General features: G+C 44.7%; 1 long non-coding RNA gene across 1 annotated transcript in view; it reads left to right on the forward strand.

Annotated features, from left to right (window-relative positions):
- The window catches only part of LOC139053115 (uncharacterized), a 45479-nt gene that overhangs the window by 14125 nt on the left and 19137 nt on the right, over window positions 1-12217 (forward strand). The window contains exon 3 of the long non-coding RNA XR_011510224.1: window positions 4640-4780. This is a non-coding gene — a long non-coding RNA (uncharacterized lncRNA). The remainder of the gene's footprint in view (window positions 1-4639; window positions 4781-12217) is intronic.

The following is a 12217-nucleotide window of genomic DNA, read 5'->3' on the forward strand; positions in this document are numbered from 1 at the left end:
GTTGAACTTATTACTGTGAAAGCCACCCATCATTCTGCTTTCACAGTTAGTGAAATAGGCTATAGGCATTGTTCCCACTTCTCAGTGTTGCTAGCGTAGGGGCTCCTACTTTTTTTGGGGGGGGGGGGGAAATGCTGATCGAAAAATTCTGCTTACGAAATTTCTACATAACTTTGGAACTGCTGCAGGTATAACTACTTCCTAGAATGAGCATTTAATTGTGCCACAAATGACCCAGTTCCTTAGAAATCTGTTGGTCCATTTTACGTCACACACGGAGCATTCCATTTTTTTCCCCTTTACAGTGACTCCTGTTACTCAGTTTTATGTTGCATAGAATACCAAGGGACTTTAAACGAGGCCAAGAATAAGTGCATGGTTTGAATGCATCTAGGATGTCTAGGGTCACGTGACTCGGTAAACAAGCGTGCAGTTTTTGCTTTAAAGCAATGCTAAAGAGAAACACCCAATCATTTTAGAGGGATTAAGTATTCTCTCAGGACGCTTTCTGTGCTAAATTTTGTAATAAGAGCTTAATTATAAGGAGAGAAAATGAAGGTGAAAATTGAATTTTTCAAATTTCGTGCCAGGATTTCACTGCCAGTATGTTAGTGGCACATTATGCATTCCAGAGCATTTTCTTGTAGTTTGGCTGTTGCGGTTCAGTTCACTCGCTTAAAACTTGCAAAGTTCAGTTTCTGGCTCACTTAGAATGCAATGTTGCCCACATTCGCCAAAGTGAAATTAATTAGACCCCTAGCAGGCTGTGTCAAAATTCAAGGCATCACAGCAAGCTAGTGCGGGAAGTTTATTGTGGTTTCACCATCCATCTTTTATTCTGTCTTTTCTGGCATACGAAGCCTCCTCTGTTGATAGCTATTTTTTTTTTGTTATTGTGGTAGAGTAATTTACTAATGCAGCTCAAATAATTTTTCTGTGAAGTTTTGTCTGAATCATGTGGCATGAGATGACACTGCCCGAAGGTTATGTTGCATGTCAGTAGTTTGTGATATATAATCACCAGTACTGTCCTCAGGCGCTCAGAGATGTCACATCCCTTGCTCCTCATTGTAATCGTTCCCTGAAAATCCACAATAAGGATCTTGCTCAGTAGTAAGCTCATGAATCATACTGGAGGAGTGACAAACCGTTACAGCAGAGAAGCACCATATAACTCTAAATATTTGCATTTTAACATTTTTAATTCTGATATGCTCTCTTCTCCAAAACGTGTTGAATGTGTCGGGAATGTTTCAGCACTTGTTTTTACCTCAACAGTCGTGGAAAGACCAGTTCACCAGTCTGACTGCTGCATACTTGTACCTCGCTTGATCTCTGGAGTTGACTGCATGATTAGCATGATTATTTTTTACACAAGAATCGAGGTGGTTTTCAATGATGCTACCTTTCCCGAATACTCCATAATCACCAGTTCGTCGAAATAATTGGAACAAATGCAATCTTCGTTCAAACAACCTTGCTTTGCACAGCAAATCGAACAAGCCTTTTTCAGTACAGTGGCAGGTATAGGATGTTGGTAGAAAACTGTTTCATCAAGATGTACTGCATCAGAAGGTATGTTTCTTGCTCATTCTATCCAACGTACAACGTACAAGGGTGGCCGGGGGCGGCCCGGGCCCCCTCCGAAATTAAGATGCATACCCCCTCATCCCCACCCACGCCACTACTTCTCACGCACATTTCTAAAGTGCCGCCAAATCAATGTTGAGACTTGACAGCTATTGGGTGGTCAACATTTTGCTGCCTTTTTCACTCCTTTTGGATGGCAGTAGTTATTGGCGTCTCCTAGGATGTGAAGGCCAGTTTCCTCATCAATTCGATGCCCGCGTGATTAACTCCAGGTGCATTCAGTTGTCACCGTCTGTTCAGCAGTCACGCGCATCGTTGTTGCTGCGTTAGTTCAACCTTCTTCGTTTAGACTGATCTATGGACCAGGAAAGGGATTCAGTTTGTGGTCAGCTGGTCTGTATGCACGTGGAACGAGTTGCGGCCAGAGAAAATGCCAATTGCGTGTAACCTTTCTTTTTGTTTCATTATTTCCTCAAGTGAAGGCTCGCCGTGACGCTGGCAGATCCTCGGAACCATATACACGTGAGATGGGTTAGAAAAGGTGGAAAATATAATAATGCGAGACAGCGTCCATCATCAAATCCTGCAGTAACCCTTAAACTCATAGGCAATATGACTGTCACCCGTTAGCTCGTATGTTTTTTCCTATTTGTACAGTTCTTTTCGTGCAAAATTGTCAACTGGAATCAAGAGTCGCAAGGATTCGAGAAATTAAGTGATCCACTAAGGGAGTGAGCCAACGCAACAGCCCAACAGGAAGGAAAAGCGAAAATTAACAAATTTAACCGTTCTTTAAGAAAATATTTATCGTTCAACATCTTTTTATTTAAAAAGGAAGTAGAGAAAACGCCGCCAAAAGTGGAGGACAATTTCGTGTGTTCTGAATGATGCTTCTGCAGTTATCAGTCGAGCTGCCTAACGTAGCCACTTTTCTGCTGTGCTTATGTAGGCGTTTTTCTAACCTTCCGAGGTGGGCACAGTATGTGTAGAATCGCAGCTTCCTGCGCCATACGCGGTTGTACGCGACTGGTGGCCACGCATCGTTACGTAACTTCTCAAATAACAATACGAGTCGGTTGTGGCACTTAACTTGTTAGAGAACTAAACGAGGGATCCAAAAGAACTGCGATTGTTTCGAAAATATATATTTCTGTATAATTCTTCCAGAGCTAATTCGAAAAACGCTACTATAGTTGGATACATCTTAAGTCTGCAATGAAACCCCGCCCATGTCTTCATAACCACCAGCCACTGTTCCTCACGCGAGGCTGCAAATAATTCGTACTTCAAACTTTTTCTGTTACCCAAATAAGGCGGTAATTACAAAAGTATGATTATTAGCGCGTAATTTAAACCTTTTCCCTCGACTATTATAGTGGAATGGCGAATGCCTAATTCTTTATTGAACTGAAAAACCATGCTTTCTTCGCTACAACTTTTTGTTGTGAAGTTTCACTTCAGTTGGCAGTGAAGCATGAGTAAAACAGCTTCAGCAGTGAAATGAACTGCACCGGACTTTTGAAGAGCGATATGCTCAGACTCCATACATTTTGTCCATGTCTGTTGCACACCTCATTGCTTCCACCGATGAAAAGACTCTTCAAGAACAGCAGACGCTCCAGAGGTATCAAGTACGACGCCATTTTGAAAAGGCCGCATGACGATTTTGTTTGCTTCTGTGATTGGCTGGCGGAGTAACACAACTCCGCGCGGTCCGTCTGCCTTTGTTGCCTACTGCAGATTATTTAGGTTCTATTCCGCGAAAGTAATCTTTATTTTACACTTTCGCTTCTTTACTTGTTTCTGGCAGTGTTCTTCTTGCGCTTCTTTCCTGCGCCAGTTCATTTGATGTGGTTCTTCGTTTGCCAAGTAAAGGAGAGGTGTATCGCACAGGCGTACCTGTAAAATTCACCTTATTTCATTTCTCTTTTGTGGGTTTACGCGTTGTTATGGCGAATGGTGGGCATTATTCACATTTGTACTAGTAAAAGTACCTCCCCTCATTTGCATAGCAAAGTTACCTTAGGTTGCCCCCCCCCCCCCCTTGAAAAAAAATCCTGGGTACGTGCCTGCCAACGTAGCATCATCATCTGGTCTTTATGTTGCTTTCAGTTCTATTCACAGTGCCTACACACGAAAGATATAAGGGACAGGCAGATGTGGTGTTCACAGTGCGCACATATAGAGGAAATAACAATCAGACTGAGATTGAAAGAGCACAGCGCTCTTTCACTTTCATCGTGAGCGCCATCAAAACAAACTCTTGCCAACTTTTCCAAGCTTCAACCATTGTGATTGGTGTTTTCCATCTACAAAATGCCCATATGCAAGTCGTAGCACTGGTTATTTTTGTATGTATGGAAAAGCCTTATGCAATTCCAGAATAATTTCGCTTGTTCAAAACATGGTACGGAACTTGCCACTGTTTGTTTTAAAGGCTGAACTGGGTAGGAAGCTATTGTGGTATTCTTTATGCTGTCCGGGTGCGTTAAGCTTGCGCAGATGCTTAAAGCTTGTACTATGTTGATGAAAATTAGATTGAAGCGATAGAAGGATGGTTGTCGATGTGTAATTATGGCCTTCGGGTACACGCGCCGAGTTATGCTTCTGGGGACACTTATTAGTTAACCTCATCAGGTAATACCATTAGCCTTATGGGTGCTATGATGTTGCAGTGCCTGCAGGATGGCCAGCATTGCAATACACGTTAAAATTATTGTACAAGTCATGCAATGGTATCGGGATCGGCCCACCAAGTGACAGCCTTTGATTACACTACACTTGGGATCAGCCCAGTTTACTCAACCAGAGAGTCATCCGTGCACAAGGGGAGGGGCATGGCAAAAAGAAGGCTTTCGATTAATCTTTCTCACAAGGAGAGCTCATGTATATAATCTTTCTTAACTTGGATGCTTTGTTGCTCAAAGTGACGTTAGTTATGGGCACAATGTCTGCATTTTGTTCCTATTTATGTTTCACAAAAGTTGCTTTGTTCAGTGTCATTTTTTATATTGTCTCTCTTGTCACACTAAGCTCACTTGTTTTATAGCTGCTATGGGATGGCTGGACCTGGAGAAGTGTAAGCAGAGCATGCTACATTGCTGATCTGCGCTGATCTCCACATCCAAGTTGATCCCGCGACAGTTGGGCACCACTGTGCTTTGCTTCATTGACAAGGTGATATGATATGGTGAGCTTGTACCTCAATATCGGTATCGAAGAATATGTTAAGAAAAAAAAAAAAACAAGGGTTGGCCTTTAAGATGAATACACTCACATTCTTTCTTGAAGGCCCTCTTTTGACACTGCTCTGCATGGACATACTTTGAGAGGATGCCAACACTCCTTTATTGCAAACTGCCATGGAGCTAGTTTTATGCGTTAAAGTAGCACTATTTCACACACAAAAAAATGCCTTATTTAGCACACAATTGACAAGGAAGGAAAGGAGGCAACAGGACGGACCACTACTAACAGTTCAGTTGTATTACTCGCAGGGTGATATCGTGCGAAAGGTGAAAGGGGCAGAATAGATAAATCTGAATACATGCTGCTCGCACAAAAACCAAATGGACACATGGCGTGGCTAGTGTGACACCCGTTTTACAATGATAATAAGCAGTCTCACATTCTAGCAGTCCTCTGCGTGGGGAGCTAGTGTTAGGTTCCCCGTCATGCATACAAGAAAAGCCTCAGATATCTCTCCGCTGTATTTGTCTTTATATTTTGCCACAATCAAGCAGCTTTCAAACACAAGTGCATGTGCATCGAGAGCAGTGCACTTCCACTGCTAGCTGACCCACGCATCAAGTTTGCTTGCTCATGCAGCCAGTCATTGACACATTGGCCGGTTTAGCTGATGTAGCATCTACTGCACGAAATGGTATGTAATAGACACTGCACCTGTGTACTGTACGTGCTTTGTTGCATGCTTTTTTTTCACACATAGCGATGCCGGCCTTGTTCATTATTCACATGCCTACACTACAAACCAAGCATTATCTTTGCTTAAAAAGAATTGTAGGAAAAGCCACCATGAGGTGACTCAGCACGAAGCAAAGTTGATTCGTTGGTTTTGGTTCATTGGTTCGACGGGTTTTGGAGCCCTTGTGGCTTCCTTGTTCATACCAAGGCAGACAAGCTTGTAGGCTGTGCTTCTGCAATTTGTACAGCACACTGACACAGGTGCGGGCCTCGTCTTCGGAAGAGGGCTGACTGACATCGCGTTCCACGGCACAGATGACTTGTGTTGGACGAGGCACCACTGTTGATCTTTGTTCCCTTGTGCAAAACAGCAGTCTTAGGTTTAGAGTAGTTGTAGGAAGACAAGGTAAACATAACTTTCATGGCTTCAGTGGGATCATTTCCCCTGGGGCATCTAGCTTTTTTTTTTTTTTTTTGCAACTGTGCAGAGGTGCTTCTCTAGAGTCGACGTGAAGTTGGCATAGAGTTGTGCATTCGGGAACTCCTGAACAATGATCTGCTTTAGTTAGTGCTTTGTGAAGAATGCACCATCTTCCAAGCCACTGATTTTATGTTGGCATGCTTGTACTCGTGCTCTCAGTAATTTCTTGGCTTGCCGAATTATCTTGCGGCCCCAAGCTGTTGTCTTCATGTGCCGACTTTTCACTTCGCAAGTGTTGTTGAAGGGCAGGTGGTTTTACAGGTGGCTATTCTAGATATTAGTGAAACGAACTGGCCAATTTGCTTACGTCTTGTCCATAGTTTTGTAGGAGTTAGTCAAAGATAAAAGAATATTCATCTCGCTGGTAACATGATGATAGTCACTTGGTCAATTACCACAACTTTATCATCATGTTACTAGACTCGATGAATTTTAGTCAAACCTTTGACAATATCTCCTACAGAATGTGTAAATAAGATGTGCTAAGCGAGGCCCACTGGTTTGTCTTAGTCGCGTCCGGAATAGCCACCTGTATGTGCCACCTTTCCTTGAACCAGACTAGCAAAGCAAAGAACTTTGTACCCAAAAGTCTGTGCTTGAATACGTCGGTAGTGTCAGTGTGCGGCCTCAAGATAGTTCGGCCAGCCAGGAAGAAATTACTAGAGTCAGGAGTTCAAGAATGCTGACAAAAAATGGGGGCTTGAAAACTGTCGCATTCTTCACAGGGCGTCAACTAGGCCAGGACATTGTTCACGTCTTTCAGGTGATACAGCTCCATATCAACTTCACGGCAACGCTAAGGGACCACCTGTACGAACAGTCGCAAGCAAGCTTGATGTATTAAAATCCAAAGAAGCCATTCAAACCAAGAAGTTATCTCCAGCTTGTATTGTGCAAGCCCACTGAATCTGAAACTGCCATTTTGTGCAAAGGTGTGAATGTAACGCTCCAGAATGCTTCACCCGATCCTGGCAAAAGTAACCTCCGCCGTAGAATATGCCGGCAGTCAGCTCCGCGTATTTGGAATATCCAGAAAGTACAACGCATGGCAACCGCAGCACCACGCTATTGGCTTACGCGCCTGCGGGACGCCGTGATGTCACTCCTAGCAACGGCGCCAAGCGATAACTCTCGTTCCCGGTGCTCTCCTGCTGACTAGACCTGACTGGACCACACCGTGTTCCAGACGTCGCAGGTTCGCGTGCCTCTAATTGTCGTACAAAAATCCCTCGCGTAACCTGATCCTAGGTGCCTAGGGAGAGGATCGTTTAGTGATTTTTTAGAAGGCATGATGGTGGCGCCGGGCGACGCCGTGGCGTGTTCGTTCTCTGGCTCGCGCGGACGGCGCGTTGTTCAACGTTGCTTATGTGATCGTGCTTGCGTTGCTTGTGTGTTGGTGGTAGGTTCTGTGTTACATGGCGTAATGCCGCGAGTAGTGGTGGTGCGGCAGTGTGACTTTTGCCTCGGTGAGCTCTGGCAGTACAGAATCTGCGTTGTGTGACCCTTGCTTCGTTGACAATTGAAATGTCGAACTGGCCTAGCGCCTCCGCAGCGAAGTTCTACGAACCGCGATGTAACGTCGCCGTGTCCGACTTTGCTTAACGGACATCGAGGAATGTGCTGCTCACTACAAGTCATGTAAATGCGACTGCGTCGACCGCCCATGCACTGTTCAACGCTGAACGTGTGTTAGGTGTGCTGTGCTTGAAACGAGTGGTGCAGCCGTGCAGCGGGGGGTGGTGGAGGAGCAGAGTGGCTTAGGGGTCTCCATTTTCACGTTCACAGATATGTGCTCCCGTTTTGGTCTCATTAGCGGCTGTCGCGGGATTGTGGTGTGCTCCTTGCCTAGTATGAAGTTTACGATGCTAACACACAGCATGTTCACGTTTTTCCGTGCTATATGTCATTTGCATGACGACCGAGTTGAAAATAAGGCATATGTCTGTGTTTGCATTTGTGTGTTGTAAATTACTTCCTATTGTGGAAGTTCTGGCAGTCTTATTACGCAAGGAGTACGAACGTAAACATGTAAACATATTTCTGTGTGTCTGAAATTTTGAATTTCCCATAATAGCCTTTACGACTGATAAGCGGGCTACACAGCCTTTGTGAATCAGCTACCTTTTGTTGCGACCCTCTTCCATGTGGTAGACTGATGCATGGTGCACGTTTATTTCTGTACTGTTGTACTGTTGTAAAAATCATTTGTTTATTCACCCAATACAAATGTACTGTTTCTTCGCCGCAGTACATTTTAGTTACGCGCTGAAGGATACTAAAAGTGGGAGGGGACCGCTATCACCCAGCATAGTATGTCCACTCAGGCGACCTGAGAGGCGGCGGTTGCGCGAGTGTATAATTAAAGAACTCTTTTTATGTCCAGTGACAGTGGCCCCTTTCGACATTTAGTATGCTTCACTGCAGTACATAAGTGTATTGCAAAAAAGGTAATCATAAAAAGCTCAATTATGCAACGTTTCTTTCGTAGCTTGCTACACCGCAATACAGGGGTGTAGCATCGTGCAGTAAATCATACTAAGAGTGGAAAGGGCACATAGGTTTACTCATTATTTTTAATTGTGATATAATTTGCATGTGCATCTGTGCTCTTGGTAAGCTTTATTGACAATTCTTTGTACATTGCAAATTCATATTGCCGGGAAGCTTACTAAGGCACATTCGCCATTTTGTAATGCATTATTCACCTTCAATGCTGGAGCACAATGCGGATTCATGCCTATGCTTCTGGCTGGACTGCACGTGCTCTTTGAGAATTGATTCGTTGTTCATAAGTGCACTGGTACTTACTCTAAACTGGAGGGCTGAAGTTGATACGGAAGCAAAATTTTTATTAAGGGGACAAGATGTTGTGCCAAGGTGGTTGTAGCACAGTTTTTTTTTCTTCCAGGTACCTTTTCTACTAGAAGCTTCCATTGCAGTGTTTCGAGTCTCTTTGAGCCAGCACATAGTGTATATAAAAATCGGACACCGATTGGGAATGTCACCTATGCTCTCTGCAGTAAGCTGCGCACAGGATAAGTTCGTGCCTATCTATAGAAAAAAATGTAGCATGACCAGACAAAATAAAAGGGCGTGGGCTGCAGCAATACTAAGTGTTAAATGGTGCCTTATCCTTTCCGTTGAATTTTCTGTTTTGTGCTTTTTATTATGGATCCTCCACAGTAACCATTATGCCCCGTTCACACTGAGACATTCGGTGTCTGGAGCGACGCCCAGTTCGGCGGAACCCAGTTCGGCGGCGGCGAGATCCGCCGGAATAGCCCCTTCCGCGCCGATCGCTTCCGTACCGATTTTTGCGGCAGCTGCCGCCGGATTGCCTCGCCGCCGCGCGGCGCTGACCAATCGGGGAGCGCGAAACAGAACTTCCAAAGATGGCGGCCGAGTCTCGCGTCATGTCGCAGTCGTCGCAGTCATCAAAGTCCGCCGCGACATCCACATCCGAAATGCTGATCGAACTGGTGCGCAACCACCCAGTCCTCTACGATAAGCGCCACTTGAAGCACAAAGACAACGTGCAGAAGGACGACTTGTGGCACAACATCGGTCGTGAGATTGGTGGGCGAACCCACCAACGCCGCTGCCGCCGTCTCATTGGCGAATGCTTCTGCGCGTCATGCATCGCCAGAAAGGTGCTTGCCAACAGGCCGAGCAGTACTGCCTCTTCTTGCTCGAGGTTCATCATTGTCTTTCCAAGCAATGGTGGAGACGCGCAACATAAACACACGAACTCGACGCGAGCGGAGACAACTGCTGCGCAATTTCGAGCCGCGCGAACATCCGGGACATCCCGCGCTTGATTGGAGATTAGCATTTTATGGGGCAGATGGCGCTGTATGTCTTTCCGGCGGCGCGGTCCGCAAGCAGTGTGAACTACGCGATTTTCGGCAGCAGGAGAATTCCATTCGCTGTAGACGCCGGATTCCTCAGTGTGAACGTACCATTAGAGTGCCAAACGTGAGCTTGTTGGTCTCAGATCTCATGGTTGTTACTAACAAAACAGTGTGATAAACAAACAAGGGCTTAGAGGCATCCAGTCATCTTGCTTATCTCATGGTGTTGCTACATGAGCACCGTGAGCCTCCAGACCAACTAGGAAGGGAAATTTGTTGCAATCACGTCAGAACTGTATTGCAACCAAACGAACAGTGCTCTCAATGATAACTTTTGGACAGTAGAATGCTTGCACCCAGCAAAGTCTAAGAAAGAAGCAATCAGGATGATCAAGTGGGCTTTTTGAAGCTGGCATCATTGCTGGAGGGGCTTTGCCTGCTGCTCTCTTTATGGATACACAAAGATGATTTCCTCTTTGAGAGGGATTGTTTCAGATGTCGTTACATGGCAACAATGCTGGGTGTATAGTAGCAGAGAAGCTTGTCTTGGCCCACTGTCAATAATATGTTCCTTTTCCAGTGCCCCTGTGGAAGTGCCTACTTTTTGGACACAAAGTGCTCTCCATGCATGCATGCATTTTTGTAAAGATGTCTATTACCCTTTGCCTCAAGCTGGTCCTTGTTGATGTCACCCAAGAAGGCATTGCGGAGTATGGCGATGCGGACTTACAAATCAGTGTTGATGCCAGTGAAACCAGATTAATGGAGCTGCCGTTTATTTCTGTCCACTCCATCTTCATCCAGTTACACTGAGCAGTTCTTTGTCCAAACAGAAGGCATATGTAGTTAGCCATGCATAGCCTGCGCACTAAGACTTGTTGGCGTGCCTGAGAACCTTAGCAGTGTCTATATGCAAAAACATTCTGATGTGTTCATCACTTCCTTCTCTTTATCACACTTTGCTTGATGAAGCCAGCAACTTGGTCAATTACATGTTCAACAGGCTTCCCATTAGTTTTCCCAGTGTCTCCTTTACCAGGGTGCTGCTCATAGATATCTGTTTTGTTGACCTTGCACTGCACTTAAACCATGGCCACACCTGCTGAACCTATAGTATGCGATCAGAAAAGTGCTATACATCACGTTGCTCCAAACTCATGACATGTGCTACAAGGCCTTGAGGAACACCCTCATTAATTTCCGTCCTCATCATACTGTATGAAGCTTCGCATGACAAGTGCGACAATTAACATCTGCTGGTTTTTCAGTGCTATTCCTGTCCAGCTTGCTGAAAGCTATCCCGAGTGTTTCAAAAGCAGGACTGCTGCCGGACAAGAATTGCATAAAGCAAGGGTAGCTGTAACCATATATGTCACACAAAATGAAGAAGGCCACTGAGTGTACAGGCAGTTTAATTCTTATCCGACAAGCTTGGGTCTCCCTTTGCAAGTGAGTAAATTTAACTTGCCCCAAACACATGGCCTGTGACAAACTATGTGGCAGATGCTGTGTCCCCTGCAAAGCCGAAGATGTGTACAACATCCTGACACCCGCAGTGGCTTCTACACTGGGCAAACAGGCTACTATAAGAACGACCGCCTCTACTAATATGCTAATAACGTGAAAACGGGCAGAAATTTGGCTATTCATTGGGCCCAACTGCAGGTGCAAGCCACTCTTCCACCAGATGTGTGTTGTTCACAGGAATTGGAGCTATACAAATGCAGACAAAAACAATGATGTTTGAAAGTAGTAGAGTTGAACTACATTCTGCACAAACAGTGGTACTTGCAGCGCTGGTACCTTGTAGCTACAATTCATGGCTGTCCCACCATGCAAAGGCACTATTCTTGAATTATTAACTTCTATTTATATTTATGGTGGCCATATATTGCAAGTACATATCCACATTGTGTGCAATATGGTTAAATGATGTCAACTATGATAGCCATTCCTAATCTGAGATGCAACAAAAGAACTAATATAGGCAACAAATTGTAATTCAAAAAGACAACCCTTGCACAGGATAAGTGACAGACTTCCTTTTATTGAACAAAAGTCACATGTGTCACACGCCACCAGCAGTGGGTAGCAAACTTGCAAGCTTGTGTGACAGAGGCAAAACTTAGCAAAATGCTACACTCATACTCAAATGTAAAACGGCCTATGACACAAAAAAAACGACATTATATTGTACTGAATGAAAGGGCAAGACTCCATCCAAGAACACATTATGGCACCACATAATTGACATGGTGTAAAAGATGTTAACACGCCCTCCCCATAAAAAAAGAAACACTGAAAACATGCCTTAAAAGGCAATGCGCAGCGTCTGAAAGCAAGAAAAAACAACCCAAAAAAGGTTTCGCTA

Source organism: Dermacentor albipictus, unplaced genomic scaffold (genome assembly GCF_038994185.2).
Source record: "Dermacentor albipictus isolate Rhodes 1998 colony unplaced genomic scaffold, USDA_Dalb.pri_finalv2 scaffold_74, whole genome shotgun sequence".
NCBI classification, from domain to species: Eukaryota; Metazoa; Arthropoda; class Arachnida; order Ixodida; family Ixodidae; genus Dermacentor; species Dermacentor albipictus.